This window comes from Miscanthus floridulus, chromosome 10 (genome assembly GCF_019320115.1).
Source record: "Miscanthus floridulus cultivar M001 chromosome 10, ASM1932011v1, whole genome shotgun sequence".
Lineage (NCBI taxonomy): Eukaryota > Viridiplantae > Streptophyta > Magnoliopsida > Poales > Poaceae > Miscanthus > Miscanthus floridulus.
In genome coordinates this window covers 9,490,872-9,509,020 of record NC_089589.1, presented here as the reverse complement: position 1 = coordinate 9,509,020, position 18,149 = coordinate 9,490,872, and the positions used below count along the sequence as shown (strand labels likewise).

The following is an 18,149-nucleotide window of genomic DNA, read 5'->3' as shown; positions in this document are numbered from 1 at the left end:
TAGATGCAACACTTGCAAGATACGTCTGAAGACAGATGAAACACTTGAAACATGCATCTGAAACATTTGCAAAAACACTTAAAAATCATTGCAAACCATATGCAACATCCGAATAAAACATTTGGAACATACGTGTGAAGCATATGCAACATCCAGAGAAAACACACTTGCAACATACGTGTGAAAAAACAGATGAAACATTAGGAACAGAAGCTTGCAACATACGTATACAACCATTGCAACATATGCAATATCCTGATCTACTTTTGCAACATCTATATGAAACACTTGCAACATACCTCTTAAACAATTGAAACACTTCAAACAGATGCTTGCAACATGCGATTTTAAGCGCAACATCTACTTGCTGCTTAGACGAAATGGAGGATCATCGACGCGAAGCTCGATGACGCTGAGTGGCGAGGGGGGACGCCAACGGGTAGGCAGCTGCACGGTTCCGGTGAGCGGCTACGTGGCTCCAGCGATAGGGCAGGTGGGTGCGGTCCCCCACAGAGAGCGACCCAGCAGCGGAGAAGGTGAGCAGTGGGCGGGCGTCTGGTGGAGTCGGACACAGAGGTCGTTAGCGTGGTGGATAAGGCGTTCTGAACAAGCGGATTTGAGTGGGTCGATGGGTGCGTTCGGGCGGACAGGGTGGACGGATGTCTTATTCTAATCATTATCGAATATGTATTTTTATTTTACATTCTTTCATATGTAATTTAAGGATGTATTATGCTAAATTTTAATATAATAATCCCCCCTGTCCTTTGAAAAGAAAAACAAGAGGCATTTTTGTTTTGAACGGAACAAAGAAACAAGAGGCCTCCAATTCCTCCATACGAATCTCTCCGTACGTGTCAACGGCAGCAAAAAGAAACAGTTACAAGCCAGTTGAAAGCTTCCGTCCTACGACTCCGACGCGCCCACGGCCCACTTGCGCCCGTAGGCCATCGCCCAACCCGCCGCCGCCCACCGCCTCCCGACGTTCCCGCTCCTGCGCTCAATCGCTCACCCCGTCACAGCTCTGCACGGCGCAGCACTCGCGGCTCCGCCTAGCCCACGTGAATTGCTCTACTTCACAGATCCAGAGGCGGACGCAGCGTCGTCCGTGCCTCTCCGCGCCGGGCCAGTATCCACTCGCGCGCACCCCCCGTCGGCATGTCCCGTCGCGTGAGCGCCCCCCGCGACCGGTGCTTGGAGCTAGAGCACGTCATCGCAGACCGAGCAAGGTTGGGGAGCCTTCGCGTCGATGACGCGCTCAAGCTGCTCGATGAATTGCTGCCCCACGCCAGGCCTGCCTCGGTTCGTGCTTTCAACCACCTGCTTACCGTTGTCGCTCGCGCCCGATGCTCTTCAACCTCCGAGCTTGCCGTCTCCCTCTTCAAGCGAATGGCCCGCGCTAGCTCCAACAAGGTGGCTCTGTTGAAATTCTGTGAATCGACTAGAGTAGATCTAGGCGGATGAACTCATAGAACCATGAAACACATGCACATTTAGACCTAGAACACTACACCGAGAGGGAGATAGGGGAGAGAGGGCTGGTGATGAACCTGAGCCTCCAGATGATGTCGCGGTTGTGCTAGCCATCGCGGGTTCGGTGATGGAGGCAGCACACGGGCAGCGACGGGTGGAGTAGAGGTTGCACGGACGTCGATGCAGTGTGGTCGGGCGTAGCAGTGACGACGGCGAGGATCAGCGGAGCTTCCCGTCGCTGGCTGCGCGCCCTCTCGAGATCGGTCTAGGGTTTGTCGGTGGGTTTTGCGGCTCACGGCGAACCTCGTACTTTGAGCCGCCGGCCCCCACCTCTCTATATAGCGCAGTGCGACGGGGGCCCACCAACCATGTAGGGTTGGGCGCCCCCGATCAGGGCGCGAGACCAAGGCCCAATAGGCCGTTGGGCCTATTGGTCAGGAGATCAATCTAACATTCTCCCCTTTGATCTCACTATTACTTTTATCTTTAAACTTTAAACTTCAATCCTTTAAACCTTACTCATTTCTTCACAGATGATGCATAGAGCATGTTTCATCGTCTCGGTCAATCGCCGATAGATTTGACAGCTACAATGCACGTCTCTGATCTGAAACAGTTACTTTAACTTTTGGGCCCTTTATGGTCCAGGAATCATAGGCTTTCCCTTAAACCCATGCCGGCTACATGTTCTCTGAACACGTTGGGTGGTAAGCCTTTTGTAAGCGGATCCGCGAGCATCTTTTCGGTACTTATATGCTCAAGACTTATCATCTGATCCCGGACTTTATCCTTCACAACATAATACTTTATGTCAATGTGTTTGGCAGCACCACTTGACCTATTGTTGTGAGCATACTGTACTGCTGGATTATTATCGCAGTATAATTTCAGTGGTCTATTGATGTCGTCAACCACCTTCAAACTGGGTATGAACTTCTTTAGCCAGTTCACCTGCCCCGTTGCCTCATAACACGCTACAAACTCGGCATACATTGTGGACGATGTAGTGACGGTTTGTTTTGAGCTTTTTTATGAAATAGCTCCCCCTGCGAGAGTAAACACATATCCAGACGTGGATTTTCTATTATCTTCCGCATAATCAGAATCTAAATATCCCACTATATTGAGTGAATCAGATCTTCTATACGTCATCATGAGGCCTTTCGTTCCTTGCAAATAACGCAAGACTTTCTTTACCAATTTCCAGTGTACTATTCCAGGATTGCTCTGGAATCTGCCAAGTAACCCGGTAACAAATGCCAAGTCAGGGCGCTGTACATACTTGAGCATATTGCAAGCTTCCGACAGCTGAAGCATATGGAACCACTTTCATTTGATCGATCTCATATTGGTTCCTGGGGCATTGAAAATCCCCATATCTGTCGCCCTTGACTATAGGAGCAGGTGAGGGACTACATTTGTGCATACTAAATTTCTTTAAGACTTTTTCTATGTATGCCTTTTGTGACAGTCCTAATACCCCTTTACTTCTATCTCGGTGAATCTCGATCCCTAGAACGAACGAAGCTTCACCAAGATCTTTCATATCAAATTTTGAGGACAAAAACTTCTTTGTTTCCAGTAGTAGACTGACATCACTACTAGCAAGTAAGATATCATCCACATACAGGACAAGGAAGATAAACTTCCCATTCTTAAACTTTGCGTAGACACAATTGTCCTCAACATTATCTTTAAACCCAAAATTCTTTATTGTCTGATCAAACTTCAAGTACCACTGTCTTGAAGCTTGTTTTAATCCATAAATAGATTTCTTTAGGTGGCATCCCAAACGTTCTTTTCCTTCCATGACAAAACCTTTCGGTTGTGCCATGTAAACATTTTCCTCTAAGTCTCCGTTGAGAAATGCCGTCTTTACATCCATCTGATGTAATTCCAAATCGTAATGTGCCACTAATGCTATTATGATTCTAAAGGAATCCTTACATGAGACTGGAGAAAAGGTCTCATTGTAATCAATCCCTTCTCTTTGTGTAAAGCCTTTTGCCACAAGTCGGGCTTTATATCTCTCTATATTCCCTTGAGAGTCAAGTTTTGTTTTGTAGACCCATTTACAGCCTACTGTTTTGGCTCCTTTAGGAATTATCTCCAAATCCCAAACTTTATTTGCATTCATTGATCTCATCTCATCTTCCATGGCCTCAAGCCACTTTGATGAATGGTCACTTTTCATGGCTTCTTCAAATGAGGTGGGATCATCCTCCATTTGAAATTCTTCAGTGTTGTACACTTCATAATCAGTAGGAATAGCTGATTTTCTAACTCTTTGAGACCTTCTAGGGGCCTCCTCAATTGGCACATTTTCTGTTTGAGGCTGTTGTTGCTCCCCCTCATGTGTGGCAATAGGTTCTATAGGATCCTGAGCCACAGGTTCCTCATCATCATTCATTGTTACCACAGGCGGGATAACAACAGGTGCTGGCACCACAGTGTCTTGTACTGTTGGTGCAGCAACAGCAGGTAGTGAGAAAAATGGCTCATGAATGATCGGAGTGGGTGCATACACCCGCTTCTCTTCAAGGTCAATTTCTCGAGCTACCATGCTCCCCCTAATCATTTCATCCTCTAGGAAGACAACGTGTCTCGTTTCCACAAACTTTGTATGTCTGTTAGGACAGTAGAAACGAAAACCTTTTGACTTTTCTGGGTAGCCAATGAAATGACAACTCACTGTTTTGGGATCTAGCTTCCCAATGTTTGGGTTAAAAACTTTAGCCTCAGCAGGGCTCCCCCACACACGCAAGTGTTTAAGTGAGGGTACTCTTCCTGTCCACAACTCATACGGTGTTTTGGGCACCGACTTACTTGGTACTCTATTGAGAATATGAATGGCGGTTTTTAACGCCTCCATCCACAGACTCGTGGGTAAAGTGGAGTAACTTATCATACTACGCACCATATCCATCAAGGTACGGTTACGCCTTTCAGCTACTCCATTCTGCTGAGGTTCGCCCGGTGTTGAATACTGGGCGACTATACCATTCTCCTGTAAGAACCTTGCAAAAGGTCCAGGAACTTGTCCATATGGGGTATGCCGACCGTAGTACTCTCCTCCACGGTCAGACCTGACTATCTTAATCTTTAAATCATGCTGATTTTCAACTTCTGCTTTAAATATTTTAAATTTATCCAACGCTTCTGTTCTTTCTTTAATTGGATAAATGTAGCCAAAACGAGAGTAATCGTCTGTGAATGTTATGAATGAATCATAACCATCCACACTTTTCACAGAAAAAGGACCACATATGTCTGTGTGAATAATCTGTAGAATTCCTGCGCTTCGTTTGGCATCTTTCTTAATTTTCTTTACATACTTTCCTTTTATGCAATCTCTACATTGTTCTAACTCTGAGAGCTCTAATGGAGGAAGAATATCATTCTTAACTAGTCTTTCTATTCTCCCCCTCGAAATACGGCCTAAACGATAGTGCCATAATTTTGACAACGCATCTTGAGCTCTCTTTCGTTTTCTGTTTCCATTGTTCGATGAGGATACATTTTCATTCACATCACATACGGAATTAACATTTTCACGAAGTGATAACAAATAAAGCTCGTCTTGTCGGAAGGCAAGACCAATACATTTATTATTAAACAATATCTGACATTTGCCATTTCCAAAATGGCAATCATAACCATCATGGTCCAACTTTGAAACACTAATCAAATTTCTTTGCAAAGAAGGTACATAAAGAACATCTCTAAGAATAATTATGAAGCCATCAGCAAGCTCTAACGGAAGATCACCAACGGCTTCAACATCTGCTTGTTCTCCATTTGCTACTTTAATGAAACTTTCGCTTCTTTGCAAAGTTCTCATCGAACGGAATCCCTGTAATGAATTAGCAACATGAATAGTTGCACCTGAATCAATCCACCAAGTAGATTTTGAAAACTTTACATACAAGGATTCATTTACGAACGTAATAATGTTCTCACCTTTATTCTTCATAATCATCTTTAAGAAATCAGGACAATTCTTTTTATAATGTCCTGTCTTCTTGCAGTGGAGACACTGGTCTTTAGCCACTGGGAATTGCTGGTTCTGAGACTGTTGCATGGGACCTTTTCCAGATGATTTGGAGGAAGAACTGTTATTATAGTTCTTTTTCTTATCTTTTAGGTAGTTGACAGAACCACCTTGTGAAACTTTTATTCTTTCCTCCTCCTGCACACACATGGCTATGAGCTTTTCCAAATCCTATTTTTCAGGCTGTATGTTGTAATTAACAACAAATGTGTCAAATTCTTTGGGCAAAGAAGCAAAAATCAAATGAATAAGAAACTCATCCTTGAGTGCCAGATCCATTGGTTTGAGCTTAGATGCCAGATTGCTCATTCTCAGTATGTGCTCTCTAATGCCACTGCCGCCACCAGAGTACCTTTCTGTGACCAGCTGCTTGATCAGCTGGGTTGCATATGTCTTTGAAGAGCCAGTGAACTGTCTCTTTATTCTGTCTAGGTACTCTATGACCGTGTCACAGTCTGGAATTGAGCCCACAATAGCGGGCTCAATCGTGTTCTTTATCACTGCCAGACACTTCTTGTTGGCAGTGACCCATTTCCTATACTCAAGGTCATAGGACATCTTTACGGGAGCAAAATCCCGCTCTCTGTTCTGCCATGCAGTATCAGTCTCATCTGTTTCCCTCACCGGTGCCTCAGGTTCTTTAGGGCACGGTGTGGTGACAACCCAGTCCACCTCAGCGAGGATAAATGCCAGGTCTATCTTTTTCTTCCACTCAATATAGTTATCACCTTTTAGAGTGGGGATTTCTTTGATACAACTCATCAAGTTGTATCCTCCTGAAAACATAATTCAAATAGGGTGAGAACAGAAATAACAATAATTGCATGCCTTAGTTTAACGTTGGTCAAAATTAAAACATACAATTATTTTCTACACTAATTCTACATCACCGTTGGGCAGAAATAGAATTAATGTATAACAAAAAACATTATAATATTGTCATTAATCAACGTTGGTCAGAATAACAACAACATTATAATCAATTTAAAACATATCCATTTTCAAAATTAAATTCTCCCATTGGTTCGAATTTAATAATGAAAATTACATCTTTAAATACGCAGCGGAAACTTTAACATTTAATAATCTTTTTCCTATTTTCCAGAAGCAAATTTACTATTTACTGAACAAAAAATATCGTTGGATAAATTTTGTACAGAAAATTATCATAAAAAATCAATTCAAATTGATCAAACTGTTTTCTGGAAAATAAGAAAAACAAAACTGTGACAATATCTGTTCATTTGACCATTTCGGCCCAGCCAGCACACGCGCGGCCCACAGTCTGCCCACGCGCGCGCGCGCGTCAGCGAAAACGGCCCAGCAGCCGCGGCCCATCCGCGCGCTCAGCGCACCCCCGCGCCCAGCCGCGCGGCGCTTTCTCCCCCGCGCCCAGGCCGCAACCTGGGCCTGGGCCGGGATTTCGTTTGCCCGCCTAGGCCTAAAGCTGGTCCAGCAAATCCTGATCGCTGGATCGGATCGGACGGCTGTCCGGCCGTTTCGCCCAAACAAAACCCCCCGGCCAGCCCCTCTCCGTGAACCCTAGGTTCATTTCACTTCCTCTCCTTCTCTCTCACCCCGCAGCGCAGCTCTGAGAGACCCGCAGCAGCAGCCGTCCTCAGTGGCCGAGGGAGAAGAAGGGCGGCACTGTCCAGCGCCCTCTCGCCGGCGTGCGTGCTCGCCCGAGGCTGAGCACGCCGCCGTCGAGGGGCCGCAGGGTGGTGCCCTGTTGCCATGACCGCTTGGCGAGGTGCAGTGCGGATCTCGGCCCTGTCCCGCGCGCCGTTCGGGAGCGACGCCGCGGTCTCCTATCCGCACGGTGGCGATGCTGCCGGCGGTGGGTAGAAGCCCAGGTAGGCTTCCTTTTTAGGGTTAGGGTTTGGTTTTCCGATTTGAAATCGGTTCCTTTCCTTTCCTTTTACCCCGCGCGCCGGCGTGCTCGACGGCGAGGTGACCGAGCCACCCTCTTCCCCTTTCTTTGATTCATTTGTTCGGATTTTAGCCCGATTTGACGATTAGGGTTAGGGTTAGGGTTGAGACGGCCACTGTTTTCTTTTCCCCGAATCACCTTCGGGTTTTAGGGTTCCTTCTTTGCATGAAAACCGAGCCCTTCTTCTTTTCTCAGATCCGACGGATCGAGTTAGGGTTCAACCGAACGTCAGGTGACCCCTTTTCTGCTTAGATCCACACTGGATCTAATCAACTTTTCCTTTTCTAATCGGTACCCGTTCTAGATCTACGTGCTAGTAGGCTCTGGTACCATTGTTGAAATTCTGTGAATTGACTAGAGTAGATCTAGGCGGATGAACTCATAGAACCATGAAACACAAGCACATTTAGACCTAGAACACTACACCGAGAGGGAGATAGGGGAGAGAGGGCTGGTGATGAACCTGAGCCTCCAGATGATGTCGCGGTTGTGCTAGCCATCGCGGGTTCAGTGATGGAGGCAGCACACGGGCATCGACGGGTGGAGTAGAGGTTGCACGGACATCGATGCAGTGCGGTCGGGCATAGCAGTGACGACGGCGAGGATCAGCGGAGCTTCCCGTCGCTGGCTGCGCGCCCTCTCAAGATCGGTCTAGGGTTTGTCGGTGGGTTTTGCGGCTCACGGCGAACCTCGTACTTTGAGCCGCCGGCCCCCACCTCTCTATATAGCGCAGTGCGACGGGGGCCCACCAACCATGTAGGGTTGGGCGCCCCGATCAGGGCGCGAGACCAAGGCCCAATAGGCCGTTGGGCCTATTGGTCAGTAGATCAATCTAACAGGCTCCTGACCTGTGCACATACAGCATCCTCATTGGATGCTTCGGTCGCATGGGACACCTGGAGTATTGTTTCGCCGCCTTTGGCCTCATCCTTAAGACGGGCTGGAGGGTCAGTAACATAGTCATCAATCAACTGCTCAACGGCCTCTGTGACGTGAAGAGGGTGGACGAGGCCGTGGACATATTGCTCCGACAAATGCCTGAGTTTGGCTGCATGGCGAATGTAGTTTCCTACAACACGGTTCTCAAGGGTTTATGCAATGAAAAGAGAGCTGAGGAGGCACTTGAGCTGCTGCACATGATGGCTGATGATGGACATGGAAGCTGCACACCAAATGTTGTGACATACACCACGATGATTGATGGCCTGTGCAAAGCTCAAGCTGTTGACGAGGCCGAGGGTGTCCTTCAGCAGATGATTGATAAAGGTGTCAAGCCAAACGTCCAGACATATACCTGTCTAATCCTTGGGTACCTCTCTACTGGACAATGGAAAGAGGTGGTCCGAATGCTCGAAGAAATGTCCGCACGTGGTCTTCAGCCAAATGTTGTTACTTATGGTTTGCTGCTGGATTATCTCTGCAAGAATGGAAAATGCTCAGAGGCCAGAAAGATTTTTGATTCCATGATTAGGAAGGGCATAAAACCTGATGTAACTATCTACAACATTCTTCTTCATGGGTATGCTGCTAAAGGAGCCCTTGCTGATTTGCCTGATCTCCTAGATCTGATGGTAGCAAATGGTATTTCACCTAATCATTACATCTTCAACATAGTGTTCTATGCATATGCTAAAAAGGCAATGATAGATGAGGCAATTCATATACTTAGCAAAATGAGGCAGCATGGGTTGAGTCCTGATGTAGTCACTTATGGAACATTAATCGATGCACTTTGCAAGTTGGGAAGAGTGGATGATGCAGTGCTTAAATTCAATGAGATGATCAACGAAGGAGTGACTCCAAACATTGTTGTCTTTAGCTCCCTGGTTTATGGACTATGCACCGTTGACAGATGGGAGAAGGCCGAGGAATTATTTTTTGAAATGTTGGATCAAGGAATCCGTCCCGACGTTGTGTTCTTCAACACAATAATGTCTAATTTATGCAAAGAAGGACGGGTCATGGAAGCCCAGAGTGTCATTGACTGGATGGAACGTGTGGGCGTGAGGCCTGATGTTGTCTCATATAATGCATTAATAGATGGCCACTGCTTAGCTGGTAGAACTGATGAAGCGGCAAAGTTACTTGATGTTATGCCCTCAGTTGGCTTGAAACCGAACATTATATCCTATAATACATTGCTTCATGGCTACTGTAAAGCTGGTAGGATAGATAATGCATATTGTCTTTTCTGAGAAATGTTGAGGAAGGGAGTTACGCCTGGAGCTGTGACTTACAATACTATACTGCAAGGTTTATTTCAGACAAGGAGATTTTCTGAAGCAAAGGAACTCTACCTGAATATGATTAAAAGTGAAAAACAGTGGGGCATTTACACATACAACATAATTCTAAATGGGCTTTGCAAAAATAATTGTGTTGATGAAGCATTCATAATTTTCCAGTGTCTGTGTTCTAAGGATCTTCGACCTAACATTTTTACTTTCACCATTATGATTGATGCTTTGTTCAAAGGCGGCAGAAAGAAAGATGCCATGGATTTGTTCGCTGCTATCCCTGCCCATGGTTTAGTTCCGAATGTGGTGACCTATCAGTTAATGATGGAAAATCTCATACAAGAGGGGCTGCTTGATGAGTTTGACAATCTGTTTTTATCAATGGAAAAGAGTGGATGCACTCCAAACTCATACATACTAAATGTTATAGTTAGGAGGCTGTTGCGTGGAGGCGAGATAGTGAGGGCTGGGGCTTACCTCTCCAGAATTGATGAGATGAACTTCTCACTTGAGGCTTCCACTACATCCTTGCTAATATCACTTTTCTCGAGGGAGGAATATAAGAACCTTGCAAAGTCCCTACCTGAAAAGTACCATTTTCTTGAGGAGGTCAACAAGTGAGCATTATGTCAAACGGAATAAATTCTCAGCTGAGTGGTATGTCTATCTCATGCTCTATTTGTTTGATGAAATTCTTTAGGGAAATGTTGTACTGCTAGTGCGTGTCAGCATCCTGTTTATCACCTGATAAAGTTATATTGTCTTCAGTCCCAGTTATCTTTACAGTGGGAATCAATTTTCAAACTATTGGGAGCACATGAGTTTCTGCCTTTTGTTGCTTAGTTTGTAAGAAATTCTTCACAGCTGGGAGTACAATCATCTGGACTTCTTAATCCTTATGGTGATTTCTATACACTATGCTTTGTGTTTTTCCCCACAGTTTGCAGTATCCCCCGCCACCCCTGAATATTTGTTGTTAGCAGTGCCTTTTTTTCCCCACTAATAACTACAGTTTGGAGATTTATTTTCCCAAATATCCTGCTAGCACTGTGTTCAGATTGTAGTTCCATGGAACAGGTAAATCCAATATATATGATCTTCCATGGATCAAGAGGTTAACAAGATAGTAGTGGATGTACCAAATTTGACTTGATTTCTTCTACATTGCTTGTTGCTTAGATGTTTTCATAGATATTCATCTTATATTCTCTGTTGATGTAGAACCAGTGCTCCGTCCTCCGTTCTGGTTAGCCTTGTTAATACTTGTTGACTTGGTGCATTTAGGCAGATGCATGTATTACTTTTTAGAACTTTTTCTTGTTTCTTAAGTCGAATATCATGTTTCATATGTGCCATATTTGGATGAAGTTGAATATTTGATTCAACTTTGGACGCTGGGAAGTGGGAACTTGCAGCAATTGATACCCCTTTCCTACAAATTCATTTTCAAACTATACTTTCTTAATTTTTCCTTTTCACAGTTTGTTTGTATACTAGTGTTTTCTGATGCTTTTGTAGTTTTGTGGTCTATTTCCCATGACTTGTTTTCCTTGTTCATTGCAATGCCTTCACTTTTGTATTAGCGGGTGATACGGCGTTGCTGCCGTGGAGTACGCAGGGGAGAACGTAGAAGGAGCTGAGACTGGAAATTGGAACGGAGAGGGTAGCGAGGCAATGGCGCGGTGGGGGTATCGCCGGCGGCAGCGGCAGAACCGTGCGCAGCCACCGTCGAAGAGGAACCCCACCCGCTTGGGAGGTTCTATTCTTCTTCGATGTCCCTGATTACATTCCTAAGTGCAACCTTTATAGTCCAGGTGCATTGTCCAACAAACTCTAGTTGAGATCCTAAAAATCCTCCCTAATTATTCCTTATTTCCTAAATATGGTGCCTTAGCCACTGCTGGCCGTGGCCCTCCTCATCCTGCGCCTATAGTGGCGACCTATGAAGGAGTCCACAACTTCTCAGCGATGGAGTTGGTGCGGACCAAGGCCTTGATCTCAACCATGGATGCTGAGAAGGTCGCAGCAGTGGAAGCTTGGCCGCGCCCACGACCTAGCTATCCTCGAACTCTCAGAGAATTGCTTAATATAGAACTCTCTGTTAACTGCATTATATTCAAGCAGCTGATGTCACTATTGTAACAGCATCAACAAGAGAAAAGGTAATAAGAAAAAAAAAGCTCAAAGCTGAATTCTCTGCCCTTCCCACTGAGAAATACTTTTTGGTCCATAATGAATTGTTGATTACTTGGGCTAAACTATGAGAGCAGAGTTCTGATTATTTGTTGCTATCTCTTGCTTGATTGATGAGGATCAGGCTTACAGGATCAGATAGGTAACAGTTCTAGAGAGTACAGACATCTCATGTTTATGGGAACGCTGAGAACAAAATTGTTCATGGTTTTTCTCTTTAAGTAATTGCTCCCAACTTTAGATATGGAGAATAGACTTGGGGGAGGCCGAAGCACGGCACCCTTTTAATCTTATGGTTCCTAACCAACTTCAAACCAACAAAGTTTCTAAATGGTGTAATGTTGCTTTGCTGTATGTGCAGTTAATCCACCCTCCTGCCTCTCAGCTCGGTCAGCCGATGTACGTTACCAGTGAGAGTGATGAGGCAGCAAAAGATGGATATGCCATGCAGTGGTGCACTACAGAGTCGCAACATCACCTCAAACGGGCCCATGGAGTGCCGCAGATACGTCGCTACCTTCACGGCCGATGCTCCTGGAGTTGCTGGCCTGCCATGTGGTACCAGTTTGTCGCACAGCTTGAGCCTCGGCCACGCGCTCCAGCTACTCGGCAAATTGTCCCCTCATGCTAGGCCCTGTCTCGGTCACCCTATCCGCCTTCAACCGCCTACAGCCTATAGTGTGAATGAGACGATTTCCAGTCAGCTGCTCACAAGTAACTGGCAGATTTGTTGCAGTGGTTATGTCTGGCTCCTGCTCTTTCTAATTTACTGGCCATAATCCGCAGTCTCCTTTTTGTTTGAACAAACTCTGGACAAATGTTGTCCTGTTAAAGTTAAAACGATCTTATGTTCAGTCCCAGTTCACTAACTAAATGTATACATGTGCAACACATACTGATTGGATTTTACTCACTTGTAAAACACGTGAACTCATCATTGGGGATGGACGGATTCTTGACTAGCACATAACCATTGCTATTCCTTGTATTCTTCCAGTAGCGTTTATTCAATTTATATATGGTAATGAGATGTCACCGTGATTCAATTTATCTATGGTACTATGATGTCATTATGGAAGTTTGATGTTGTGTGGAAACTAGTATGAAAGTGCTATGAGCCTCTACACATATCCCTCTTTGTTAACATAATAATATTGTTGGTCTTCTTGCTTCCAATAAGCTGAATGCAGCTTGAGGGCAAGACCACTCATGTAGTTCACCAGTCCAGTTTTTAACAGAACATGGCTAATCAAAGCATATTTCCTTTTTTTTTTACTAAAAAAGCTCTACTGGTTATTGAGTCTATCTATGTAATTACTTGAGAAGGTTAGGGTGAAAAAGTAAACTGAAAGGGCTTGACTTGGTGATCCCACTTTGCTTGTTCTTGCAGGCTTGCCGCTAGGCCCTGATTATGTATGTCCAGACTCCAGAGCCTATGTTCTGATGGTTGCTCTTGACCATGGCAAAGCCTGTATCGTCGCTGTTTACTAGAAAGTGGAAGATTCATACGTTCTGAAGATCACTGAGCTGTGTAAGCGAGGGAGTCGTGTATAGGTTATTAGATTAGTTTAGATTGATTCATTGATTGCACGCAACCAACGAGCAGGTGCACTAGGACTTTTTTTTAGGGAAAGATGCACATGGACTAAGGTCAATTGACGAGCTCGAGCGCATGCACCTAGGGCCCAAACACCCAACGATAATGATACCCTCGGGACATACGTCCTTTCTAGACAGCACGGACGTGCCTGCCCCGCGCCTTGCGTCGCGCGCGCCCACGCCTCGTGCCTTGTGCCAAAGGACGGGACGGACGCGCCTGGCCTCGCGTCGCGCGCCCTGCGCCTCGTGCCTCGCGCTAAAGGACGGGACGGACGCGTCTCGCGTCGCGCGCCTCGTGCCTCGCGTTGTGCACCCTTGCCCACGCCTCATGCCTCATGCCTCCTGCCGTGCCGAGATCCATCCGCCTGTCGACCGTCGGCAACCTCGAGCTCCGTGCCTGCGTCGAGCTCCGCGTAGAGGAGCCTCCATTGTGGTGCATCAAGTAAATGGGCACATGTTGCAATCGTATGTTTCATACATTTCAGATGTATGTTGCATATGTTCCCCTGGATGTTGCATATGTTGCAATAACTATACACGTATGTTGCAAGTGTATGTTCCAAATATTTCGGCTGTTTTAAACGTATGTTGCAAGTGTTTTACTCGATCTTGCATATGTTGCACTGGCTACATACGTATGTTGCAAGTGCAAGTTTCAATTGTTTCAGCACAAACATATGTTGCAAGTGTTTTATCTATATATTGCATATGTTTGCAGTGCACATACATATATGTTGCAAGTATATGTTGTAAATGTTTTATCTATTTCGAACATATGTTGCAGCAAATGCTTTTTATGTTGTAAGTGTTTCATCAGTCGGCCTAGGGGGTGGAGGCAGAGTTGATCCCCTCGGGCGCAACGGTCCACGCGTGCGCGCGGGAAGCCAAGCGGGCGTGACAGCAGACGCGGAGCACAAAGCGGCGTGGAGCACGAAGCTGCATCCATGCTCGGCTGCTCTCTCTGTCTCTCCTTATTCCAGTTGGATGCGGCCGGTCAACAGCAGCATGCGGGCAGCAGGAGTGTGCGCCCAGGCGTGGCCCGTCGCTGCTCCTCCTGATGGCAGCGAGCGTGATGATTTGCCCCCACAAGCGTGCACGGTCAAATCGAGACATAGCGGCAGAGGCACGAGGGAAGGAGCACGCGCAGGTGCTATGCGGGAAAGCCGAATACGGGGCGGGCAGCAGGCGTGAGGCGTCCGGACTTCCAGGCGCTAGACATCCCATAAGCCCAATAGCCTACTATACAATGTGTTTAACACGTCGCACAGTGTGAATGTGTGGTGGTTCTGATCACCTATGTTTATATGGACGGAATTTTCAGGTAGCCAAGAGAAGGCAGCCCTTTGTGAAGATATCAGTAATTCCGGATTTCCGGGCATATGCAAGACGCGATAAGAGCAATAGCAACACACTCGATATAAATAGAGATTGTCTGCATGTTACTTGCTTTTAATATAAGCAGCTCGATGTAAATAGAGATTATCTTGTTACTTGCTTTTAATATAAGCAGAGAGAATCTCGTTCAAAAAAATTGCTTCTCAGAAAGTTTTTTTTATTTCCACTGCTTTGAAAGTCGTGCAGAGGTTATTACAACATCAAACAATCAGGCCATTATTTATTCAAAATGATTTATATGCTTTGACAATACTCCATTCTATAAATATAAGACATTTTGTCTTTTCTAGATAAGTAGTTTTTGTTATGTACTGAGATATACCCTATGTCTATATATATAATAAAAATAATATATCTAGAAAAATCAAAACGTCTTATAATTTAGGAGAGATCCTCTTTCTCTTCGGCGAGGCCGCCAGTGGTACGGAGAGTGCCCCATCCTTTGTTTGCAGTTAAGCAATTCTTTAAATTTACTTAGATTGAGTCCAAATAATGGCCACGACATTGGTGTTGTTGGATTTTCTTGGCAGGAGGTTAGTTTGTAGTTGCTATCTATAAGGGAAATGGTGCCTGGAAATGATGCTCACGGGCACTTCCCATGGGATATTAACTTTGGGTTGTCAATCTCATCAATTATGGCCACAGAGGAGAAATTAGGTGTCCACCTTGATGAACCAATGGTTGGTGACACTACTGGAAACTTAAAATTCCCTGTCGATTCAAGACAAACCTACAGGGAAATTGTATATTTATGTCGGTTACCTACTAACCGACAAAAAAATAACGAAACCGATAGAATAAATATAATTTTACTGTCGATTTTCCAGCTACCGACGGAAAAATATACAATTTTTCTGTGTGTTTTGGTGACACCGACGTAAAAATTCATTTTGACGAGCGTCGGAGAACGAAATGCGCATCCAACTTGGGCCTGGGCTGCGTTGGCCTTTCAGCCGGCCCAAAAACGGGCGGGTTATGCCGTGGCATATAAAAGCGGTGCCCCAAACCCAAGCGCCACACTCTGTCTCTCTTCCTCTCCCACCCGTTCGCCGCCTCCTGCACTTCGTGAGACCGCGACGGCGGGAGATCCGGTTCTCGGCTCGCTCGCCCCGCGACGGCGCGACCCCCAAGCCGCGGTGCCTCCTCCGGTCACCAAGCTACGGCGCCTCCTCCTGTCACCAAGCAGCGGCACCCTCCCCATTGGCGCCCAAGTGGTGGCGCGCAAGGCTAGGGCGGCGACGGCGGTGGATCTGACTCCCTCGCGCGGCCCCAAGCAGCGGCGTCCCTGGTACGAGCGGCGACGATCCTGCTACCTCGTGGCCCCAAGCAGCAGCGGCGCCCCCACCCCCGGATCTGACTCCGGTGACGGCAGATCGGGCACCCTCACCTCGTCTCCACCTCGTTTTGGGGCTACGGCGGCGGATCCGGCTACCTCGCGTGCTCTCCATGTTCCTGGTCAAGCCAACACTAGCTCCACGCTCGAGGAATGCTGTGGTGCCGTGCGTCCAGCAGCTCCTCTCCGGTTGTCCAGCGTTGGCTTTTCATGCTGCAGGTTCTAAATCTCGTCTCTCCCAATCTCATATCTTCAATTTTTCGTATGCATATATCCACACAGAAACCAGCCAAAAACCTCCCGATTTTTGTAGTATTATGAAATATATCTTTGTATATCTCCACATAGAAACCAGCCGGAAACGAGATCCTTCTCCACTCTGAACTGAAAATCAATATAGCTGATAGATTAATGCAATGCAAACACAGTTGTAGCATGAATGTATGTGTTGTCATTTATTCTCATAATTTATTGGCCTGATGAGTTACTGAGTCCTGATTGTGTATTCAACATAATACTATGTGTGGCTATAAAAGTTGTTTTTCTTTCTTCAGCCTATGCATAATTTTGTGTTCTGTAGGGAGAAGTAAGGAACTGAAAAACTTGAATTATACTGAGTGGTGTAAAGGTACACTTAATAATACTGTCAGCACACTATAGTCTCTCCCATCGGCCTAGTTTTTATACCGTAAGCAGCATATGTTTCATGTAATGGGTGTTTTAGATTTTGGTAAATTAGCATTGGTGTTTTCTGTTTGGTCAGTATGAAGGAATTGGAAGGGCCAACCTTTGACATATCATACATTTGCATTACATGTAACAGACAACCAAAATGAGCTTTCTGAGGCATGTATTTGTTCTATGCAGTGGATCTTCACTATATACTGAATCAGGGCAAATAAGAGCAGCAGCAAAAAATTCTGCATATGGGCCTGAATTTGTCCAAGCCGCTATCTGTTGATAAAAAAAGTAAGTTAACTGGTTAGCCAGACTCTTTCTTTAATTTATCTAGCTATGTCTTTGCATACTCCAAAGCATTTCAATCAAACCTATACCTAGTTAAGAATACTCATCTGTAATTTGTTTCAGATTGAGAAATAGAAAACTTTAGAGGGTGAATTAAGTTCCTTTTTTCTATCTCTATGGAGACAAATGAATAAGCTTGGACCAAATTGGATATGGAAATCTCTTTCAATCCTTAATGAGTTGGTCTCACATGTGTTGTAAAATAGAGGAACTGCCCCACCCATGACATAGCTCACAACGGCCTAGCATAATCTAGGGACTAATTTCCTGCAAGTAGCTGTCTGTGCTAGTGTTCCATGTTTCCCTCACTTTTAGTCTGCTGCTGAACTGGAGCTTAAATCCCTTTACTGAATTCAGACCTGCTAAAATAGTTCTCGACAAATTCCACCCTTTTGTATGTTCCTTTATTTGCTGCATAAGTGAACACTGCATATAGGTTACAGTGTTAGTCAGACCTGGTAAAATGAACTCTTGCTTTCTCTTTTACAGATTTCATCTTATAGTAAATTTGTTTATACAACTGACTTCTGAAGCACTATTTCGGGTTGGCTTCTGAGTGTAAGTTTGTTAAATGCCTTCAAATTCAACACTACTTTTACCCTTTGCTGTTGTTATCTCTTTCTATTGGCTAAGTTAGTATTTCTGTTAAATTGGTTGATAATTTGTATGTGTCTCAAGATTTAGTTTTGCTCCATTAATTAGTCATTGTCTTGCATAGAGAAAATTGGAATAAGAGTAGCTGTAGAACTGAGGTGTTACTTAGTTGTTTTTCCATAAATCACTTTCACTTAAGCATTTACTTGTACTTGAGAAGTGGAACATTTGTTCCACAGCAAGCTAGTCACAACCTAGTAAGTAGTAACCCTCATCAAGTGACTAAACTCAAGGACTGAACCAATGATACATATTCCA

The 18,149-nt window shown here is 45.2% G+C and overlaps 1 long non-coding RNA gene and 1 pseudogene across 1 annotated transcript; both read left to right on the top strand.

Annotated features, from left to right (window-relative positions):
• The first annotated feature begins 1,158 nt into the window (after positions 1-1,158).
• On the top strand, positions 1,159-10,637 carry LOC136487632 (protein Rf1, mitochondrial-like; annotated as a pseudogene).
• A 5,522-nt stretch (positions 10,638-16,159) lies between these two features.
• Positions 16,160-17,895, top strand: LOC136485387 (uncharacterized). Its single transcript, XR_010766438.1, has 3 exons — positions 16,160-16,430; positions 17,079-17,180; positions 17,727-17,895. It is a non-coding gene; the product is annotated as an uncharacterized lncRNA (long non-coding RNA).
• The last annotated feature ends 254 nt before the right edge of the window (positions 17,896-18,149 follow it).